Source organism: Geotrypetes seraphini, chromosome 1 (assembly GCF_902459505.1).
Source record: "Geotrypetes seraphini chromosome 1, aGeoSer1.1, whole genome shotgun sequence".
Classification (NCBI taxonomy): Eukaryota; Metazoa; Chordata; class Amphibia; order Gymnophiona; family Dermophiidae; genus Geotrypetes; species Geotrypetes seraphini.
Genome location: NC_047084.1, coordinates 516,144,423 through 516,168,192, shown reverse-complemented (window position 1 = coordinate 516,168,192; position 23,770 = coordinate 516,144,423). Strand labels below are relative to the sequence as shown.

General features: G+C 45.2%; 1 long non-coding RNA gene across 1 annotated transcript; it reads right to left on the bottom strand.

Moving 5' to 3' along the window:
* Positions 1-3,028: 3,028 nt before the first annotated feature.
* On the bottom strand, positions 3,029-11,887 carry LOC117366898. Its single transcript, XR_004540659.1, has 3 exons — positions 11,525-11,887; positions 5,376-5,497; positions 3,029-3,495 (listed from the first exon to the last, which is right to left on the bottom strand). It is a non-coding gene; the product is annotated as an uncharacterized LOC117366898 (long non-coding RNA).
* Between the last annotated feature and the right edge of the window lie 11,883 nt (positions 11,888-23,770).

Below are 23,770 nucleotides of genomic sequence, written 5' to 3'. Positions count from 1 at the left end.
ATTGATTGCTTGCTTACACAACACCCTTTTCATTTGTCTCAGTGCAGGCATCCTGGGAATGATTAACTTAGTGACATAATTCTCATCAGATAAATGTGGAAGACTGAAGAATGGTCGCTTGGAGGCAAGTGAAAAGCATTATTGCTTAGAACCGTGTAGCATTTCCAATTGCTCTAAAGCTGCTATTGTATCGATTAGGGATGAACTGTGGAACCAGTAGTAAAGAACGGAGCTGCAGATCAGCTATTTGGCATTAGAATTGTATAGGCTGCTGTTTGCATATTTATACCACCTGCCTCATGCAGATTCAAGTGCAGTGTTCCCCCGGTCATTCGCGGTCCCAGTCATTCGCGGTATTTTCCGACCATGACTGCAGACCAGAAGAGCACAGCTGGAGAGTAGAGGTCTGCACGGGAACGGGGATCACGTGAATCCTGTGGGTCCCGCGGGAATCCCCCCTAACCCACAGGACTCCCACGGGGACCCCCTCTCTGGCCCACGGGACTCCCACAGGGATGGAAGGCTTTGGAAGCAGGGTTCGTCCATATAATATAATGGACACGTCAGCCTTAGTAAAAGAGGGGGTTTATAAGTTAATTACCTGAACAGAAAACAAAAAAAGGGTTCCACCAAAGAGATTCCACAAGGAAAACAGCAGCGCAAACACAAAAGAAACTGTGGAATTGATGATCCTGTCAGAAGTAATTGCTGCTTTTTATGGGGATGGGCGGGGATGGAGGTAATTCCTTGCAGGGATAGGTGGTGACAGAGAGGATCCTGACAGGGACGGGTGGGGACAGAGAGGATCCTGGCGGGGACGGGTGGGATTCCTGTCCCCGCGCAACTCTCTACTGGAGAGGCAGGAGAGAGCAGCCGGAGCGCCGGCGAGTTAAGGAAATCACTTACTTTATGCTCCGACCGCCTCTTCTTGCACTAAAGTCAGGCCTTACCAATCAGGAGCTGCTTTGACACGCAGCTCCTGATTGGTTAAGGCCCGACTTTAGTGCAGGAAGAGGCGGTCGGAGCATACACCGAGTGATTTCCTTCACTCGCCGGCACTCCGGCTGCCCTCTCCTGCCTCTCCCGCTGCCCTCTCCAGTCTCCCCCATGAAAAACCGTATTTGCGGTTTTTCAAGATTCGCGGGGGTTCCTAGAATGGAACCCCCGCGAATTTCAGGGGAGTACTGTAGTAGAAATAATAGTAAAGTTGACAAGACAGAGTGTATATACATATATACTAGCTGATTGCCTGATGTTGGCCGGATATTTATATATCCCTATCTTCCAGTATCGATAGACTTGTATTCAGTGATTATGCCTGGTAAAACAGGATGCATTTGATTGTTCATTTCGTGGACATCTTCATTTTTAGCGGCAAGAATATTCCTGTCTATGGGGCTGAACTTGGACTTAAACGGCATTGGGAGTGTGAGTATTCATCTCAGCGAGCTCGTTGTCTACGCTGTTGTTTCAGTTTTTTAGCCTTTGATTGCACTTGGCCAATTGCCTTACCTTTCTTTGGAGGCATTGTTACATGTCACCCCCTTCCCACCCCCAAAGTATTTTTTCCCAGATAGTAAGTTATATGTACAGTGCTCACCCATGAATTTGCGTTCGGCGGTTCACGGTCCCAGTCATTTGCGGTATTTTCCAACTGTGGATGACCGGGCAGGGGAGGCAGGAAAGGGCAGCCGGAGCGCCGGCGAGTGAAGGAGATCAGTCGCTATATGCTCCGACCACCTCTTCTCTCTCCGCCTGGCTGGATCTCCTTGGATTGGGGTGTTTTTTGCAGATCCCCTGGATCTGGAGGGGAGTCGGACCTCTACCCGCTGTCTGCGGCCGGTAATCAGCGACTGCAGGAGGACTTGAACCTTGGAATGTCCTGAGAGGCGCATTTAGGGATTACTCATGCAGAGCGCAGCCCACAGATAAAAAAATCTCTTTCCCTACCTCTCTATAAAGCCCACTCTGGGGAATGACCGGGCAGCCGGAGCGCTGCTGAGTGAAGGAAATCACATACTATATGCTCCGACTGCCTCTTCCTGTACTAAAGTCGGGCCTTACCAATCAGGAGGCCCAACTTTATACAGAACAGGAAGAGGTGGTCGGAGCATACAGCGAGTGATTTCCTTCACTCGCTGGTGCTCCGGCTGCCCTCTCCTGCCTCTCCAGCTGCCCTCTCCTGTCTCCCCTGCCTAAAAACTGTATTCACGGTTTTTCGAAATTCACGGGGGTTCCTGGAACTGAACCCTCGTGAATTTTGGGGTAGTACTGTATACCAAGTTTGGTTGAAATCTCTCTATGCATTTCAGAGCTATGCTGGAACATACATACCGTACATTCACACATACATCCAATTTTAGAGATATATATGCAGTCAAACCAATTGTGTCAATGTGCTGTGATCATCAGTGAGTCTGCTACTCTCAATCAAAAAGCAAAACACTGAGGAAGGTGCTTTTTTCTGTCAATAGTGGGCAACTGAAAAGTTTGTAACATAGCAAAATAAAATTTAAAACTCCAAAGTGTTGATTAACCCCAAGATCATTTTGTTTAAAAAAAGAAAGAAAGAAAGATTTTAGCACTTTCCAGGAAAGGCTCTGTCAGAGACATTTTCACAAGCACTCTGTTGAAGCTTGCAACCTTTGTTGCTCAAATTACAAGGTCATAGGTGTACTTTGTTTAATTAGTGGGGTGGGTGGGTGAGGGGTGTATGGGGCAAAGAGCATGTAAGTCAAGTTGGCAATGGAATGGGGGACCAATTCAGCATTAGCACCTGCAACATTTGGTAGAGTTCTGCCCCCCCCCCACACACACACACATGCTCAACCTAAACTATGCCTTTGCGCAAAGCTCATTCATTTCTGTTTGCTTTATTCATTTACTTTACTCCAGGATTCAAATCAAAATTACAGTTGACTGATACTCTTGTTGTACGAGTTCTTATTGGTGAGTATTTTCCAGCTGATATGGGTCTTGCGAAGAGCTTCCAATTCTTGCCTATATCAAATAGTACTGCCTGAGTCAAGGAAAAATTTTTCGATTCAATTCAATTCGGCCTATTGAATCGATTTTTTCGATTCGCTTCTCCTGTCCAATTGGGCATTTTTTTCAAATGTCCTAGCAGGTTTATTTTTTACGTCGGTATATAATAATGATCCCTATTCAAAATTTCATGCTATCAAATAATAATTATAAGTGAAATCACATGTGCTCATAGATGTGTAGCCTTGACAAGGACCGAAGTCCCTATAACAATACCCACCACCCAATCATTGCATATATAATAAAGTACTAGGGAATTACTCTTATGCTGTGGCTTCACAATATTAATCAAAATGTAAAACTATATTTTCACTTAACTTTTAGGTGTTTGTGAGGGTCCCGAAGTGACCACGTTTTGTTGTCTTTTTCAAGGAACCCAAAATAGAATAAAGGGCTTGTCTCAAAACAAGTTCGATGTTGAGTCCAATTCAAAATTCCCTCTCTAACACGCTGTGAATGAGAAAGATATTCTCAAAATGTTTGTTGAATTCAAAATGCAATAAGTTATAGCAACATTAAAGCCAAACTAATAGGGAAGGCACCTGTCAATGAAAATTCTTGTCTTCGTTCTGCGGTCCCTCAACAGGCAGAACAAAACTAGAATTCTCCCTGATATCACACTGGGTTTATTTTTTAGGAGTCATTTTAGATCAGTACCTTACTGTGAAGACTCAGATAGATGCAGTATTACATAAAAGTTATTTCACCTTGTGGAGGCTACGAACAATCAAATCATATTTTGAATTTGCTGCCTTCTGACTATTAGTACAATCACTACTATTAAGTATTCTTAATTATCGTAACATTGTCTATTTGACAATCACTAAGAACTAGCGAGACTGATACTAATACAGAATACAGTGGTCAGGCTGATTTACGGCCTGAAGAAATATGACCACGTCACACCTTATTACTGTGAGTTACATTGGCTGCCTATGGAGGTTCGGGTACTGTTCAAGTTGGGTTGCTTCTGTTATAACGCCCTATATCAATGGTCTCAAACACGCGGCCCGGGGGCCACATGCGGCCCGCCAGGTACTATTTTGAGGCCCTCGGTATGTTTATCATAATCACAAAAGTAAAATAAGAGTTTCTTGATCATATGTCTCTTTAGCTATAAATGACAATATTATTATTAAGACTTAGCCAAAAGGAAAGATTTATAAACTATAAAGAGTTTTACCTCATGCAAAATTGTCATTTCTTTAATAAGACATTAACTATTTTTTCTGAGGCCCTCCTAGGGCCTACAAATCCAAAATGTGGCCCTGCAAAGGGTTTGAGTTTGAGACCACTGCCCTATATGAAACAGCTCCTCTTTACTTGGTTAACAGATTTTCTTTAGCTTCATAAAATTATAGTAGAAAAACCCACCCCTTGTTTAATTTTCCTTCTGTTAAGGGTTGCAGAAGCAAGAAATGTCTTAACCACATTTAGACTTTGGTCTGGTGCTGGTCACCTATGAGATACAGCCCATTTCATTTTTCTCCCATTTCATTTTTCCTGGCTCAGACATCCTCCCCAAGGGATTAAGCGTGTTAGCCAATTATATATTGGACTTTATCCCGGACTTTATTGTCTATTTTACCCTTTCTCCCCCAATATGTATGTCTGACCAGGATTTAAAATAGGGAGGGAGAGGATTCTCACCGGTTTGACAATTTTGAAAATGATATATGAGGCTCTTCTCATTTAGACTTTGGTCTGGTGCTGGTCACCTATGAGATACAGCCCGAGCCATAATCTTCCGTTTCATTTTTCTTGGTTCAGACATCCTCCCCGAGGGATTAAGCGTGTTAGCCAATTATATATTGGACTTAATCACACTTTAGCATTCCAAGCTGCCTCCCATGACAAAGAATTCCGAGCATTATTGCTCACAGCCTATGCCTATAAACATTTCAAAATACAGCTGAAGACCTACCTTTTCTCCAAGTGTCTGATTAACTAACTTATTTCATTTTCCGCATTATGTTTACTCTTAATAGTCTTTTGTAAACCACATTGAACTTGTGGTTACGTGGTTAACAAGTACAATGCAATATAATGTTTACCCACTCCACCCCCCCCCCCACCTTTGCCCTCTCTAACCCCACGCCAACACTGTGGTGAAAACAAAATTAAGAAAATAGACTTTTCCTTTATCTGTTAGGTCCTAGCTCACGCTTACTGTCTAACACCAGCTCTGGCAGGATACACATTTCAAAACTGACATATTGTATTCACAAAACAGAAAATAAAATTATTGTTTTCTTGACTGGTCATTTTATTATTCAAATCATGTTGGTCCCAGGCTCTTGTTTCTGTTTGTCCTCTGTTAATTCGCTCACCATGGTCTCCTTCTCATTTGACTTTTTCTTCATTCTCCATGCGCACCGTCCATCTTCCATCTCTGTACCTTCCCTTCCACTGCTGTTAAGATTAGTCTTTGGGATAGTTTTGGGCCTGTGGGCTATAGGAAGGTTAGGTTAAACTTGGGCTTTGCTACATAGCTGCTCAGACCAGGCCTAAACTGTATTTTTTTTAAGATAATTAAGCTATCAGCATTATTGATCCTAGCTGGTATACTGAAAAAAAAACAAAAATCCATTTCAACATGGAGCTGGATTGTTTATTCTAGATGAGATCATGGGACAGAACCATGGAGGAAGGCATTCACTACTGCACTAGTCCAAAAAGACTTCAGATAGTTAAACTGTTGCTGCTGAAAAACTATTGATTTGCTTATTTATTAAAGTTTATAACCATCTTCTTGGTAAAACTCAGTGAAGATAGTTTACAATAATGAGTAAAAGAGCATAAAAAGCAAAAGAGAGAAGAAATAGGTTGCCAGAGTAGAACTGTGGAGAAATTTATAGAGTAGGAAGGGAGAAGTACATATGAAGGGAAAAGTCTGAAGCGTAGTGTGCCAAGAACCATATGCTTGAGGGAGTCATTATGTCATAGATGTTATGTCATAACAGGGGGAAAGCTGAGCATTAAGATGGCTGTGCTACATTGCATGGTAGACTAATCTTGTGTAAGAGCTTTTTCAGTTTTTGGGTTCACATTATGCTGCGGGGAATGGGATCTGTTTTAGAACTTAGTTTAATAATGAGAGATCCCAATTTCTTAACAATTTCATGTGTAGCAGTTCCTCATTTGCTCCAGAACTCCTTCTAGTGACTTGTTTCTCAGAAAGTGTTCTCTATGATCAGTTTGGGAAACTTCATAACTTCTTAGGTGAGGGTGCAGCTTTCACATGGGACAGAAGACCAGCATTATTCATGTCATCTTTCCTCCTTTGAATCACTCGGTTAGTTTATAGGATGATACAATCCAGATACGTAAATCTCAGGGAGGTTATGCAGTTTCAGTTTCTCTAATAAGCTCATTTGAACCTGATTCTTTTTCTCAGAGCCGATTCAGGATTTCCTCTATTGAGCTCATATCTCGCTCTTGTATCCTGTCAGCTTTGTCTCAATTCTGATCAAAGCCATATTTCTTTCTGAGGAGTTCCAGACCTTTAGCCACAGTTCTGTGTCTGGATGGGGGATTTCTTCTTACTCTCCTGTTTGTTTAAAAAGCCAGATTTCTGCTCTAAAATGATTGCAAAATTTAAGCCTTTATAGTTCAAATCACAAGGTCCACTTAGGTCTGTTTAAATGTATAACTTTGTTTCATGCCAGGACTCAACTTGAATACACTAAACAGAGCTTGCAACTGCTTATGCTAGCATAGGATACTTCTGTATCTGTTCATTTTCCCCCATCATTCTCTGCTGGTTTTTTTGATTATTTTTTTTTTTAAAAGATAGAGTAATCAGTTACTGTATATACTCTAATATAAACCAGGATTTTGGGGGCAAAAAATTGGCCCAAAAATGGGGGTCCTGGTTTATATTTGAGCCTATACACCCCCTTCCAAAATTATTGCAGGCCGCCACTGCCAGGCTCAGCACCCTGCCACCCTCCCTGTCCTAGCCTCATACCTCTATTGCCAACCCCAGCAGAGGTGCAGCGGGCAGGAGCAAACTTTCCAAGTTCCTGCCCTGCTGTTAACAGGCTGCCATGTCTTTGGCCACTGAAAAGCATGAGCAGGCGCGCGATTTGGTGCTGCTGCTCGGTGGTGAGCAGCTTTCATAATGGCTCTCACTAGGGCAGGGAGGGGGGCAGGGTGCAGAGCATGGGAGGGAGGGTGCAGAGTCTGACAGGGGAGGGAAGGAAGGGTGCTGGGTGCAGAGTCTGATAGGGGAGGGAAGGAAGAGGGCTGGGTGCAATGCCTGACAGGAAGAGAGCTAGGTGCAATGCCTGACAGGGGAAGGAGGGAGAGAAGGAAGGGTGCTGGGTGCAGAGTCTGACAGGGGAGGGAGGGAAGGAAGGAAGGGGGGCTGGGTGCAATGCCTGATAGGGGAGGTCTCGATTTATACTCGGATCAACTTATATTCAAGTATATACGGTACTAATTCAAGTTCCTGCTCCTTTCCACTCCTGATGAATTCCTTTAGGGATTCTTTCTAATCAATAATTTCCAGAGGGGCTATTAACTGAATGGTTCATAGTCATTGGGGACTATGAATCCCTAAGATTTTAGAGCTAATAAAAGATATTCTGATATTTATCACTTTTGATCCAGTACTCAGTTTAAACAGTCATACTGGTTACCATTAGGGCATGTTTTGATGTTTCATCATTCAGATTGTTGGTGCAATCTCTGATTCTGAGTCAGCTGGACTATTGCAACATTGCTTATCTGGCAGGCACTCAAAAAAATCTTTATAGATTACGCACTATCCAGAATGTCGCGGTCCGATTAATTTTCACTCCTTTCTTTCATTGGTTGCTGATAGAAGCCCATGTGAAGTTCGAGTTTGGATGTATTTGCTTCAGGGCAACATCGGGTCTTATACCCATCTTGTGGATTCATTCACATTTGCTAACTTAAAACATCCTAGACCAGGGGTCTCCAAGTCCCTCCTCGAGGGCCAAATCCAGTCAGGTTTTCGGGATTTTCCCCGTGAATATGCATTGAAAGCAGTACATGCACATAGATCCTATGCATATTCACGGGGGAAATCCCGAAAACCTGACTGGATTTGGCCCTCGAGGAAGGACTTTAGAGCAGTGTTCTTCAACCTTTTTGCACCCGTGGACCGGCAGAAATAAAATAATTATTTTGTGGACCGGCAAACTACTAGGACTAAAATTTAAAAACCCCATTTACGCCCCATCTCCGCGAGCTCGGTCCTCGCAAACCATCTGATCCCATCTGCACAAGCCGCAATTATGATTTTATATTGAACGTATTTTATTAAAGTATAAAAAGAAACAATATTCTGAACAATTGTGATTTTATAAATACAAATATACAGAGCACGGACCAACAAAACCCCTGTCTCCCCTCCCCTTCACATATATCCCCTCTACTATCAAGAAAACTGAACAAGCCAAGTTATTATAGAATGCTACATAGAAATATCATGCTAACAGAATACTGCAGTCCCCACTTATGTCTCTAGCAGGATATATAATTCAAATCTGATATATTCTAATGACAAAATAGAAATAAAATTATTTTTTTCTACCTTTTGTTGTCTCTGGTTTCTGCTTTCATCTTCTTTTCACTCTTTTCCTTCCACCATCTGCCTGTTCCATCCAATGTCTGCCCTCTCCCCCTTCCATATGTATCTGACTTCTTTCTATGCCCCTCTTCCTTGTCCATCCTCCTCTCGCCTTTTTACATCATTCATTCCAGCTTCACTGCCTTCTTCATTTTTATCTCTCTACACCAGATCTAGCATCTTTATCCCTCTCTCATTTCTCTGCTGACCCCCTTTCCAGCATCAATGTCTCTCTACTTTCTCATTCCTCTCTCCCCTTTCTCTCATCTGATCTCTCCATTCCACCCTGACCCCCTTCCCCTCCTGTAATCTCCCTGCCAGCTGTTTCCTTCCTTTTTTCTTTCTCCCTACCCTCCTTCCTTTTTTTCTTTCTCCCTTCCCTCCTCCCTCTATCCAACATTAACTTTCTTCCCATCCCTTTCCCTCCTCCCCTCCCAGCAGCATCTCTCCTTCTAACTTCCTTCAAGTCCAGTAACAGCTCTCCCTTTTCCAGCACCTTCCCAGCCTCCTACAGTGGCTTCCTCCCCTTCCAGCAGCTCTCGGTACTTGCCTGCAGGAAGTTGCTGGTAAATCACTGCCCTGGCAAATAGGAGAGTTGGTGGGAGGGGAGGAAGTCACTATGAAGGCTCCCCAGGATCTTGTTCGCACACGCTGACCATCTCCCTCCACCTGCACCTGAATCTGAAGCTCTCTCCGGTCTAATCGCAACTTCCCCACGGCCCTCTTCAGCAACTCGGCAGGGGTGGCGATCAAGACACGCTGCCGACGTCGGGACCTTCACTCTCTGAGTCCCGCCTATTTTGTTTCCGAACTTCCTGTTTCCGAACAGGCGAGACTCACAGAGGGAAGGCCCCGACGTTGGCAGCCTATCTTGATCGCCTGAGGCTGGGAGGAACATTAGTCAGCAGGAACCGCAGTCAGGAGGAACCGCAGTCGGCAGGAAATTTAACTGCCGACTTGATCTCGCCGGCCCTGCGCGGACCGGCAGAAATTTTCTGCGGACCGGCAGCCGGTCCGCGGACCGGCGGTTGAAGAACTGTGCTTTAGAGACCCCTGTCCTAGATGATCGCATACACTATTTAAATTTTCCATCTGTTAAAGGGATAAGGATTTAAATTCTCTAATTGCGACTTCTAGTACCTATCAACTATTCAGGAGACATTTAAAAACATATTGGTTCACAATCTCCTTAGGTAACTTAACACACTTCATCTATGGTAATTATTTTATTTTGTAAACCGCATAAAACTTAACGGTATTGCGGAATAGAAGCAAGTTGTTATGTTATGTTATTTTCTACTAGCCAGCAGTAATGAATACAATTATATCCCAGTCAAACAAGTTAATGTGCACATGCCTCAGTTGTATTCACTGATAATAATAATAATAATAATTTTATTCTTATATACCGCCATACCCAGCGAGTTCTAGGCGGTTTGCATCAGTTAGATTAGGATCTGCATAGACAAGCAGATTTACAGCTATTTATCAGAATTACAGCTTTAATCGAACTGGACAGAGGATGTGGAAAGTAGGGAAAAAGGGATGGTACTCAAGGAATGCAAACAAGTCAGATTTTAGGATACCCCTACTAAATATGCATAAGAAAGATTTGCTTGCATAAATCCCTCATATATATTCATACTTAAGTCAATATTGGTTGCTTATCCAGCTCTACCTGTTGTATACCATCGTGAGTGAATCTCTTCATTAAGGCAGTTAATACATTCAAATAAATAAATAAGAGATGACTTATGGCCTGTGAGGACTGGAAGTGAATATTACTAACATTAGATAAACTGTGTGAGCCCACCGGGACAGATAGGGAAAATGCTTGAGTTCCTGATTTGTAACCTGTTCTGAGCTCCTTTGGGAGGACAGGCTAAAAAAATTAAATTAAAAAAAAAAATTGAGTAAAGATATATAATGCCTATTGCTCCATACTACTTGAGGAAACCTTCGAGCTGTGGTGCTGGAAAATACTTCTACGAATCCCATGATCAGCTAGGATCACCAACAAAGATGTTCTTGATCATATAAACCCAGAATTGTCCCTGGAAGGGAAGATTATAAGACAGAAACTGACCTCTTTTGGACATGTGTTAAGGGTGAATTCACTAGAAAAGGAGATGGTAAAAAGAAGCAGAGAATACCAAAGGCCTGTTGGTTGGATACCATCAAGAATGACACAAGAATGAACATCAAGCAATTGATAGAAGCCATGGAAAACAGGGAAGCATTCTGGAAATGGCATGCAGAAGTTACACATGCCTTGGGCGAAGTGTTTCAAGACTTGCTCTGATCTTGGATCAGCTCAGGCACTCTCTTTGCTAACTGCAGATGTTACCAGCCAGTCAGCTGCCTCTAAAAAAACAACCTGAGAGACAAGCTTCGTTAGCATTGGCTGCTTTATCAAAGGTCTCTCTCTTCTGGTATTATTTCACTCAGGGTGACTTCATTGCAGTATACTGTATCCCATTAACAATTCTTTTTCTCTTGAGGTGAGGTTTCCTCCTGAGCTTCACCAGCTCAGTTATTCACTTGTTCTGCCTTCCACATAGGAGAACAAGGCTTTGTAAGAATAGTCTACTTAGTCTCATTACCATATGCAAATGTACCTTTACCTTCACTAAGCAGACTAGGATTTTTTCTTTTATAATTATACTCCTCACCCTGGACGACACCACTGCTTTTCATAACAGTGCTTTTCAATGTCATCCTCGGCTTATAATTAAAACAAAACACTCCTGGATTCTTAATCTGCCTAGCAGTCCTGCAATAACCATACAATCCATCTAATAAAACAGTGCTGGGTTACTCCTTTCTCCAACACTACTCTACTTATAATACAAACAGGTAGCTAGAATCTTTTCCCAGTACCTTTACTTTCTGTTCTCATTGAACTTTTCCTTCAATGAGCAGTCCTCTGGTAACTCTGTCCTTTCTCAATATCCAGCCTCACTCAGGGCTTGTAGAACAATCTTTCTCCCATGGCTTCCTTCCAATATCTGGCAGGCGTTTTCACATCAGGCTCAGACAGTTCCAGGCACAGCCCTTCTCATCAAGTCCACCTGCTTTTATCCAAGGGCTTGGATGGTTCTGGAGTAGCTCCACCAAGGAAACCACCTCTGACATAAAGGGTGCTTCTTCTCAACTCTCCCCCTTCTGAGACTACTGGAAGGCTCCATCTCTCTTTCCCTTTCTTCCCCAGAAAATTCCAGTCCAGGTTTTTACCCTACTTTCTCAAGGTCCCAAAGAGCCAACTTTTAGCCCCTATGCCTCCTGAGAATTATAGTTCTCCTTGAATACAAGTCTGGCTTTCTCTGGTTCTCCTCCTGGAAACAACACCACAGAGGTCCCCCCCAATGGCCTATGGGCTTATACCGCCCCTGTATCAGCCAACTCTAGTCACTGAGCTCCCTCCTGTGGCCATTGCCTTACATGACAGGCCCCTTGCCTGTCACAGCATGCAAGAGAGTAGCTACTATATATAGGCAGTTATTCACATTAATGTAGTATGCACTATTTCTGTAAGGTAACAAAGGGAGCCATTGATTTGGCATAAATGGGCCCTCCTTTTGGTTACACCGATGAGGAATTATGCTACTATTTTATAATGGTATCATGACCCCCTGATTCCATTATAGATTTGGTACTCCTTGCATTGCATCAGAGCAACCAAAAGAAAGTGCCACTTTATAGAATTGCCCCCACAGAGAGATAGGATGAAGTAACTGGAAATGGATAGAAAATAAGAGGACTGACTTAAAGAAAGTCAGAGGAGTGTGTGAATATGATCTCGGTCAAGAGTGTCACAGGTTGCAAACGCACCTTGTGCAACATGTCCGCAAGCGCTCCCGTCATTGCTCCCGCTCTGCCCACTTTCACATCCGCCAGGGAAGACATTTTGGTGCGCTTGTTTCCCTTGCACCCTGTGCAGCCACACTGGCCACGCCTAGCTTGCATGTTATTTTGTTGTTCTCAGCTAGGGAAGGAGTGGATAAGCAAGTCCTGCTACAGCATGTTATTTGAATGGGGTTGTAATCATTCTATTCATTTAATTAAAATATGTTAGCAGTGTTAAAACATGAGATGTGTTTGCGGTATTTTTTTTTTTTTTTTTTTTCTTACAGTCCCTGATCTTAATAAAGAACGATGACTAAACACACCCAACAGAACTCTTGACTCTCTGTTCTCTAAGCTCTTGTTGAGTTCATCTGAAACCTCAGCATAACAAATGGCTTTTTATCTGTGTACTATTCCAGGAAGAAATGCGAGGCATTTCATCATCACAGCTGAAAGACTAGCTGGCTGCGCACGTAGGTTTGTGCAGAACAAGGCCACTTAACGATAATAGGCCAGAGTGGTAGACAGTGCTTAGTCAGAGCCTGTTTCCTATGGCATCACCACAATTTGAATTGGCTGGAATGCCAGAAAAAGGCACTGGTATTGTAAATGGAAACACATCAAAAGCCAAAGCTGTTTCACAGAATCTCTCTCTGCTGAGACAGTTTTAGAGGTAAAACTTTCGAGCTTAACAGTGCAGGTCGATATGTTTGGTCCGCCATTTAGGTAGTAAACTGAGAAATACAGTTGTAGGAAAACATTTGTGCTGCAGTGAAATGCAAATCTGAATTTTGTTTGCTCTTATGTCACTAGATATTATGATTTGAGAGGTTTGGGATTTAGATCACACTTTTTTCCAGTAGTAGCTCAAGGTGAGTTATGGTTTACTATATTTGATATTCCACCTTTCCTTAAATAGTAGCAAAGCAGTGTGGAATATAAATTTCATTCAGGTCCTACAGGTCCCTCCCTTGGATGACCTCAAATCTAAAGGGCCCTTTTACTAAGGTGTAAGGGTTTTACACTTAATGCATCTTAAATGTAAAATTTGAGGTATGGTAAGTATAGGGTTACCAGATATTTGCAGGGGGGGAAAAAGGACATGGCCCTGCACCATTCCACCCCTGGCCCCGTTCTACCTACAGCCCTGCCTTGATCCCCCCCCCCAACCTCGACCCCACACAAACCTCGTCTCTTTGGGACCACGTCTGGAAAGCATCTGTGCATGTGTGGATGTGATGCGTGTTCTTGTCATTCTATGTTGCATCTGTGCGTGTTGCAATAGCAAGAAGAGGCACTGGAAACGTCACAACCAGCATGGGAACTCAAGTCTTTTATTGAAACTGAGTCATAAAATATCAACGAAATCCCAACTAGGACCCAGTTTTCTTGGTGCCTCAGTCATGCAACAGAGACGCCGACTCGATAAACATTGTCCCCTGAGGAAGGCGACGTTGTCGTTGAAACTGGGTCTTAGTTGGGATTTCGTTGATATTTTATGACTCTATTTCAATAAAAGACTTGAGCTTCCATGCTGGTTGTGACGACTCCAGTACCTCTTCTTGCTATTGTTTCTTATAGTATTTCGAAGCTTTGTCTCTTCTTGTTTTGGTTCTCTGTCATGTTGCATGTTGCACCATATTGCATCTGAGCATGCATAGATGCCCTCCAGACACAGCCCCAATCTCAATGCTTTTCATAGGAAGTGCAACTGTGCTATTGGCACTCATGATAGGCAGGGGCATAGCTACCATTGATCAAGTCCAGCAAAATGCCTAGTTGAGCCCAATGGTAGGGGCCTCCTGCTACCTTCTGCTCTCCAGCTTGTTCTATCATCTCTCTGCATTCTCCCCTCAATCCCCCCCACCACCCTTTCCCCAGATTCACTCTTTCCCTTCCTATCGCATGTGCACAAGTTTCAAGTTTCTTTATTTTTGATATACTATCTATCAAACAAGTGTCTAAACAGTATACAATAAGATGAAATTTGTGGTTTTTATGTTGGGGGCTTCACCATCCCAAATGACATCATCCTGGAGTGCCTGAAAAAGTTTGGTGCTTTTTTTTCCAGTGTGGATGGTGCAGAGAGAAAAGTTCAGCGCTTCGGGGTGTGTGCAGAGAAAACTTCAGCAGAGATATACGCTACCCATATCTGATACAGTATTGCCTCTCCTTCAGGAACAGGTCAGGTCTTCCTCCATATTCGCAGTAGGGCTACAAAGCGTAAGACTTCAAGAGGGGGGAAAAAAAGTGGACCTTATCAGAAAAGGTTGAATTATTGGATATGCTTTGTAGAGTAAAGTCTGCCTCCACTGTTGCTCAGCATTATGACATTAATTAATCTACCGTTAAGTACATAGAGAAGAAGGAAAAACCATTCGTGAAGCTGCAGCTACACTGGTGGGTGTGAAGACATTACATGTAGTGCGAGATACCAATTAGAGAATGACACAGTGACTGTTAACCGCAGCTAGCCACGGATAACCTGCTGAAAAGGGAGAAAAAAACCTGGTTGCTTCGGGTGCGGGGTCGAGGCCATTCACCGCCATGTGGAGCGGTGAATGGACTTAGCCCCGCAGTTAAGTGAGGCAACGCACGCTAAATACTTTTCACCCCTCACAATCGTGCGGTCCAGCAACCCCCTCCCTCCTTCCTCTCGATCGCCACAATCCAGGCATATCCCTGCCTCCTTTCCCCTTACCTGCACTGCCAATTTTCATTTTTCTGACTCCAAGCGGCTCAAACCTTTAAACAAGTTGTGTGTAGCTGCCTGAAACTTCTCCTCTGACACAACCGGAAACAGGAAGTTGCATCAGAGGAGAAGTTTCAGTGCATCCACACATGACTTGAGAAAATGCTCGGGCTACTCGGAGACAGAAAAATGAAAATTGTCAGCAAAGGTGAAGGGAAGGGAAGGAGATGCCCTGACTGTGGCGAGTGGGAAGGAAGGAGGGGGCTTCTAGACCACGAGAAGGGCACTGAAGGGAAGTGGAGGGGGAGGGGAGAGAGTTGCAGACCTGAAGGGAAATGAGTAGGAGAGAGAGGGGAGAAGATGCTGAAGGAAAGTGGGGAGGGGAGGGAATGGAACAGATGCTGAAGGGAAGTGGGGAGGAGAGAGAGAGGGGATAGGGATAAAGAAAAAAAGGGCACATGCTGGATTGGAAAGACAGATACCAGATCTGAGGGGAGAAAAGGAGGAGAGAGATGGTAAAAGCACCTGGGGAAGGAAAGATGGAAGGGAAGAAGACAGAGATGCCAGACTATGTGGGGGGCGGGGGGGAGTGGGAAGAAGATGAGTGCCAGGCCAATGGGGGGAGGGAGATATGGAAGGGAGAGGCACCATAATGGAGCAGATGCCATATATGGAAGAGACAGAGAGAAGGCAGACAGTGGATGGAAAGAATAGAATGACAAGAAAATGAGGTAAACAGAAAACAGACAACAAAGTTGGAAAAATAATTATATTTCTTTTCTTTTTTTTTTTGCTTTAGGATATAGTAGTATATTAGTTGTGTTGATAAATATTTATAAACAAAGCCCTGCCAGGTGAAGATCTCTTCCTCTAGTTCGGCAGCCAGAACTTTGATTTATATAATGACAATTGTACAATATATTGTTTCTTTTTATACTTTAATAAAATAAGTTCAGTATAAAACTATTTGAGGCTTGTACGGATGGGATCAGATGGTTTGCAGGGACAGGGCGGTGTTGGGGACTGAGCTTGTGGGGATGGGATGAGGATGAGTTCACGGGGACAGGGACAAAATTTTTCCCCATGCCATTCTCTAATACCAATCTCTCTCGTGTAGAAACTGCAACATTTATGTGGGTGCAAGATTTCACGGTATTCACGAGGGATTTAACCAAAATACCACAAATAAAATAGTGGAAGAGTGTGGCGCAGTGGTTAAAGCTACAACCTCAGTGCTCTGAGGTTGTGGGTTCAAACCCCCTTCTGTTCCTTGTGGCCCTTGGCAAGTCACTTAATCCCCTCATTGTCTCAGGTACATTAGATCAGTGATTCCCAACCCTGTCCTGGAGGAACACCAGGCCAATCGGGTTTTCAGGCTTTCCCTAATGAATATGCATGAGAGAGATTTGCATATGATGGAAGTGATAGGCATGCAAATTTGCTTCATGCATATTCATTAGGGCTAGCCTGAAAACCCAATTGGCCTGGTGTTCCTCCAGGACAAGGTTGGGAACCACTGCATTAGATAGATTGTGAGCCCACCAGGACAGACAGGGAAAAATGCTTGAGTATCTGAATAAATTAATGTAAACCATTCTGAGCTCCCCTGGGAGAACAGTAAAGAAAAAAGTTATTCACATTTTTTTGGGGGGGTATTCACGGGCCGGCTTTGCTCCTATCATCCACGAATATGGAGGTAATATCGTACACCAATAGTACCTGAATATGATCTGACACCACAGTGAGTTTGTGAACTGCTGCTGAATTCTTGTGGGAATTGTGAGAGAGGGTTAGAAGAAGTGACATAAAAAGAGTCAGAGAAGCACTGTGGTAGAAGCAGTGATTCCCAACCCTGTCCTGGAGGAACACCAGGCCAATCGGGTTTTCAGGCTAGCCCTAATGAATATGCATGAGAGAGATTTGCATATGATGGAAGTGATAGGCATGCAAATTTGCTTCATGCATATTCATTAGGGCTAGCCTGAAAACCCGATTGGCCTGGTGTTCCTCCAGGACAGGGTTGGGAACCACTGTGGTAGAGCATATGGAAATTCTATGTTGCTGTTGTGGGAAACACTGATTTCTGAAGTTGCTCTGGACTGTCTTCTGGGTTTTTGTTTTTTTTTGAGTGATAAACTACAGTGGTGCCTCACACAACGAACTTAATTCGTTCCAGGAGCAAGTTTGTTATGCGAAAAGTTCGTTATGTGAAACGCGTTTTCCCATAACAATACATGTTAAAAAAAATAATTCGTTCTGTAGCATAAAATATGCTAAGATGACATAAAAAAAGATAAATTTTTGGTTATTATTTTTATTTAGATACATCTAAAAACATAATTGTTTTTTAAAACAACACACATTTTTTAAATTTAAAGACAGACTAAGTAGAGTCTAATTTTACAGTGAGAGGGCAGAGTCTCAGCGGCAAAAACTGGGACTTAACTGTTCATTTTTTTTTTTTTTCTACCGTGTTTCCCCGATGATAAGGCAGGGCCATCAAATAAGACAGCCCCCCCTTTTTAGAAAAAAATGTAAAATAAGGCACCCCCCCGCAAATAAGCCACCCACCGATACCTGCGCTTACCCGAATCGGGTGGTACGGTGGGTGACTCCGTGTGGTCCCTGGCACCCCCGACACGATCGGGGCAAGAGGGAGCCCAAGCCCTCTTGCCCCCCCGACTCCCCGACACGATCGGGGCAAAAGGGAGCCCAAGCCCTCTTGCCCCGCCGATTCCCCAACTCCCCGACAATATCGGGCCAGGAGGGAGCCCAAGTCCTCCTGGCCACGGCGACCCCCTAACCCCACCCTGCACTACATTACGGGCAGGAGGGATCCCAGGCCCTCCTGCCCTCGACGCAAACCCCCCCCCCCCCCAACGACCGCCCCCCCCCCCAAGAACCTCCGACCGCCCCCCCAGCCGACCCGCGACCCCCCTGGCCGACCCCCATGACACCCCCACCCCCCTTCCCCGTCCCTTTCTGTAGTTGGCCGGACAGACGGGAGCCAAACCCGCCTGTCCGGCAGGCAGCCATCGACGGAATGAGGCCGGATTGGCCCATCCGTCCCAAAGCTCCGCCTACTGGTGGGGCCTAAGGCGCCTGGGCCAATCAGAATAGGCCCGGGAGCCTTAGGTCCCTCCTGGGGGCAGGGCCTGAGGCACATGGTCGGGTTGGGCCCATGTGCCTCAGGCCCCGCCCCCAGGAGGGACCTAAGGCTCCCGGGCCTATTCTGATTGGCCCAGGCGCCTTAGGCCCCACCAGTAGGCGGAGCTTTGGGACGGATGGGCCAATCCGGCCTCATTCCGTCGATGGCTGCCTGCCGGACAGGCGGGTTTGGCTCCCGTCTGTCCGGCCAACTACAGAAAGGTACGGGGAAGGGGGTTGGGGGTGTCGTGGGGGTCGGCCAGGGGGGTCGCGGGTCGGCTGGGGGGGCGGTCGGAGGTTCTTGGGGGGGGCGGTCGTTGGGGGGAGGGGGGGTTTGCGTCGAGGGCAGGAGGGCCTGGGATCCCTCCTGCCCGTAATGTAGTGCAGGGTGGGGTTAGGGGGTCGCCGTGGCCAGGAGGACTTGGGCTCCCTCCTGGCCCGATATTGTGTGGGGAGTTGGGGAATCGGCGGGGCAAGAGGGCTTGGGCTCCTTTTTGCCCCGATCGTGTCGGGGAGTCGGGGGGGCAAGAGGGAACCAGGCGGAGAGAGGGCAGTTAAGCGCAGTGCCTGCGCGGAAGGATGCAGCTCGGGCGACTTCGTTGTGTGAAACGAAGTTCGTTGTACGGATCAAGACATAAAGTTCGTTGTGCGCAGCGTTCGCTGTGCGAGGCGTCTGTTATGCGAGGCACCACTGTATTTCTGATTTCATCACTCCCTTCTGTGTAGTGACTTTCCTAGAAACTCAATCTGAGTAAACCTGAAGTTCAGAACTCAGAGTTACATTGTGTCAGGTTCTCCATTCCAGTTTAGCAAGAGAAGCAGAACCAGAGTCTCAAAACTACAACGGAAAGAAAGTCTTAGGCAAAGTCATACACTAGCCAGAATTTCATATCCGTTTGTAGGATAAACAGGCAGAAAGCACTTGAGAAAGACACAGAGAGCAGGGAATACATAGGGGTGCAGGGCCAAGGGCAGAGAGTCAATGTAGAGCCTCATTTTCACAAATCAGTAGGAGCTGAAAAAACAGGGTGGGAAAGTGGGACTCTGAAAAATATTAATAATATAAAAATGAAGACAAAGCCATAATTTGTGGTATAATATTGCATATTAAGCCTTCTTTAGAAAGATATAAAAGCCGGCTCTTCTTGATTATGACTGGAATAGCCATCCAGATGATTACGCATAATTGGAAGAGTTACGACAGACTGAATTACACATTTTGGTGGGCAAATATTTGTTCCACGTATAAATACGAGAGAATGAATGCGGAGTGTTTGGGGTCTAGTATGATATTCAATAAAGTGTGGAGCCCATTGACTGCATATGTTGAATTGCAATGAATGTCAGGTATCTCCCTTTTTACAGATTCCTTACACATACAGGGGGGTGGGGTGGTGGGAGGGGAAGGTATTTGGGTTTGCTAAAGATATTTATCTATAACTAGCTGATACCCCGGCGTTGCACGGGTATTTAATTATAGCAATAACAGTGTAAATTGATTCAAATGAAGATACTTTATAGTGGTGAATGAAATTATTTTTTTACAGCTTTATAAAAAGTACAATATTCAAATTATAATGTGAAATATTTGACAAAATGAATACAATACAACTAACACAAAACTTGATTATAAACAACATTTTTAGTTTCACCTCCAGGAGCAAGAACATATAAATTCTTGGGTGAACCCACCCTTGAGCAAGCAACATAGAGTTGTCCATGGGAAAAACAGGGGGATCCTAAATCCACTCCACAGTATGTAATAGTCTGTCCCTGTGATGTGTTGATTGTGATAGAGAATGCAAGTCTCACTGGAATTTGCAATCTCTTAAACTGAAAAGGAAGATCTGTTGGAATAAGTGGCATCCAAAAGTTTCAGTATTGATTTAAACCAGTGTTTTTCAACCGCTGTTCCGCGGCACACTAGTGTGCCGCGAGATGTTGCCTGGTGTGCCGTACGGTCAGGGCCGCCATCAGGGCAGTACCACCAGTCCTGCATTCAGGGGCCCCGGGCTCCCCCAGGGTCCTAGGCCACAGTCTAGGGAGAGGGGCGATCCGCCCCACGTGGACAGGAGAGAGCTGGACGGGGGACCCGCGGAGTTCAATACATCTCGAGCCGCGAGGCTCGTCTTCTGTTCCTGCCTGCCCTGCAGCTAACATATAGCCGATCGCAAGCGTTCCCCGATGTCAGCGCTGACGTCGGAGAATACTTCCGTTCGGCTATTTGTTCGCGGCAGGGTAGGCAGGAAGCAGAAGACAAGCCTCGCGGCTTGAGCTTCGTTTTGCTGAGAAAGTTGCAAAGATGGGCTGGGAGGCAAACACGAAACACAAAAGGGGGGAGGGAGTGCGTTTTGGACACAAGGCATGAACTTGGGAGAGAGGAAGGGAGGGAAAGAGATGCTGAGGTGGGGGAGGGAATGGGTTTTTGGACACAGAAGAAATGGACTTGGGAGAGAGGAAGGGAGGGAAAGAGATGCTGAGGTGGGGGAGGGAATGCGTTTTTGGACACAGAAGAAATGGACTTGGGAGAGAGGAAGGGAGGGAAAGAGATGCTGAGGTGGGGGAGGGAATGAGTGTTTGGACACAGAAGGCATGGACTTTGGAGAGAGGAAGGGAGGGAAAGAGATGGTTGTGTACACGGGGAATAGAAGAAAGGAGAATTTTTGGTCATAGGGAGGGAGTGAGGTACAGATAGTGGCATACCAGGGTGGGGGGGGGGCGGTCTGCCCCACCCCGGGTTTACGTCCCAAGGGGGTGCACAGCTGGCCACCCACCAGTGTTGTCCCTAGGCCGGCAAACTGCGGCTCTTTAGCCACTTGAGTGCCACCGGCGCCAAGTTCTCCCTGCTTTTCCCTGTGGGGCCGGCCAACTCTCGCCACTCGCATCAATTCTGACGTCGGAGAGGACGTTCTGGGCCAGCCAATCGCTGCCTGGCTGGCCTAGAACGTCCTCTCCGACGTTAGAATTGACGACGGGTGGTGAGAGTTGGTCGGCCCCGCGGGGAAGAGAAGCAGGGAGAATTTGGCGACGGCCTGTTCCCGATGGCGGCGGTGGCACTCAAGTGAATTACTTTATATATAGTCAATATAGGCACAGAGTTAAATTTTTTAACATTTTCTAATGGTGGTGTGCCTCGTGATTTTTTTCATGAAACAAGTGTGCCTTTGCCCAAAAAAGGTTGAAAAACACTGATTTAAACAACTCAATATGTGGAAACTCAGGTTGAAAAGAAACTCCATGCAGGTTTTTTCCCGGTTCAGAATGGAACCTGTGTTCCTAGTTCAGCATATGTGAGTACTCATGTAATGTAATAACATTATGAACTGGGGTGCATGAAGGAAACAGTTACAAACACAGTTAGAACATACAAACTGTATATGTATGGTGTCCGTGGTAGAATAGAAACGATGTCCCTAGTGGTTATAGTGTCATAGAAAGTGTTTTATAGTTGGAATTACTGTGAGAATGGCAGCTTTTTACATTTTTTCCATTGACATGAATGGGTGAAATCTGAAGTTCTGTTTGTAGCTCTGCCCACGTGTGCAGCTGGGCCGCGAGACCCCCAGAACATATCACCCCAGGTAGTGAGGGATCTGCATACCAAGTTTTGTTCAAATCGGTCAAGCCGTTTTTGAATTACTGTGAGAAAGGCAGACATGAATGGGTGAAATCTGATTTTCTGTTTGTAGCTCCGCCCACGTGTGCAGGTGGGCTGCGAGACCCACAGAACATATTACCCCAGGTAGTGAGGGATCTGCATACCAAGTTTCGTTCAAATCGGTCAAGCCGTTTTTGAATTACTGTGAGAAAGGCAGACATGAATGGGTGAAATCTGATGTTCTGTTTGTAGCTCCGCCCACGTGTGCAGGTGGGCCGCGAGACCCCCAGAACATATCACCCCAGGTAGTTGGAATTACTGTGAGAATGGCAGCTTTTTACATTTTTTCCATTGACATGAATGGGTGAAATCTGAGTTTATGTTTGTAGCTTCGCCCACGTGTGCAGGTGGGCCGCGATACCCCCAGAACATATCACCCCAGGTAGTGAGGGATCTGCATACCAAGTTTCGTTCAAATCGGGCAAGCCGTTTTTGCGTTGGCAGCTTTTTACATTTTTTCCATTGACATGAATGGGTGAAATCTGATTTTCTGTTTGTAGCTCCGCGCACGTGTGCAGGTGGGCCGCGAGACCCCCAGAACATATCACCCCAGGTAGTGAGGGATCAGCATACCAAGTTTCGTTCAAATCGGGCAAGCCGTTTTTGCGTTGGCAGCTTTTTACATTTTTTCCATTGACATGAATGGGTGAAATCTGATTTTCAGTTTGTAGCTCCGCCCATGTGTGCAGGTGGGCCGCAAGACCCCCAGAACATATCACCCCAGGTAGTGAGGGATCTGCATAGCAAGTTTCGTTCAAATCGGGCAAGCCGTTTTTGCGTTGGCAGCTTTTTACATTTTTTCCATTGACATGAATGGGTGAAATCTGATTTTCTGTTTGTAGCTCCGCCCATGTGTGCAGGTGGGCCGCGAGACCCCCAGAACATATCACCCCAGGTAGTGAGGGATCAGCATACCAAGTTTAGTTCAAATCGGTCCCACAGCTTTTTACATTTTTCCCATTGACTTGAATGGGTGAAATCTGAAGTTCTGTTTGTAGCTCCGCCCACGTTTTCAGTTGGGCTGCGAGACCCCCAGAACATATCATCCCGGGTAGTGAGGGATCCGCATACCAAGTTTCGTTCAAATCGGGCAAGCCGGTTTTGCGGAGGCAGTTTTTACATTTTTTCCATTGACATGAATGGGTGAAATCTGATTTTCTGTTTGTAGCTCCGCCCAGGTGTGCAGGTTGGCCGCGATACCCCCAGAACATATCACCCCAGGTAGTGAGGGATCTGCATACCAAGTTTCGTTCAAATCGGGCAAGCCGTTTTTGCGTTGGCAGCTGTTTTACATTTTTTCCATTGACATGAATGGGTGAAATCTGATTTTATGTTTGTAGCTCCGCCCACATGTGCAGGTGGGCCGTGAGACCCCCAGAACATATCACTCCAGGTAGGGAGGGATCGGCATACCAAGTTTCGTTCAAATCGGGCAAGCCGTTTTTGCGTTGGCAGCTCTTTACATTTTTTCCATTGACATGAATGGGTGAAATCCGATTATCTGTTTGTAGCTCCGCCCACGTGTGCAGGTGGGCCGCGAGACCCCCAGAACATATCATCCCGGGTAGTGAGGGATCTGCATACCAAGTTTCGTTCAAATCGGTCAAGCCGTTTTTGCGTGATCGCGGCACATACATACATACATCCGATTTTATATATATAGATGAGAGGGTGCTGCAAAGTTCTCAGCCCAACTAACCAACTTCCTAAATTCTGAGTGCACTGTAGCTGTAAAGAGTGTTATTTCATTAATTGCCAATTTGCAGAAATGAAATTCTCTGTT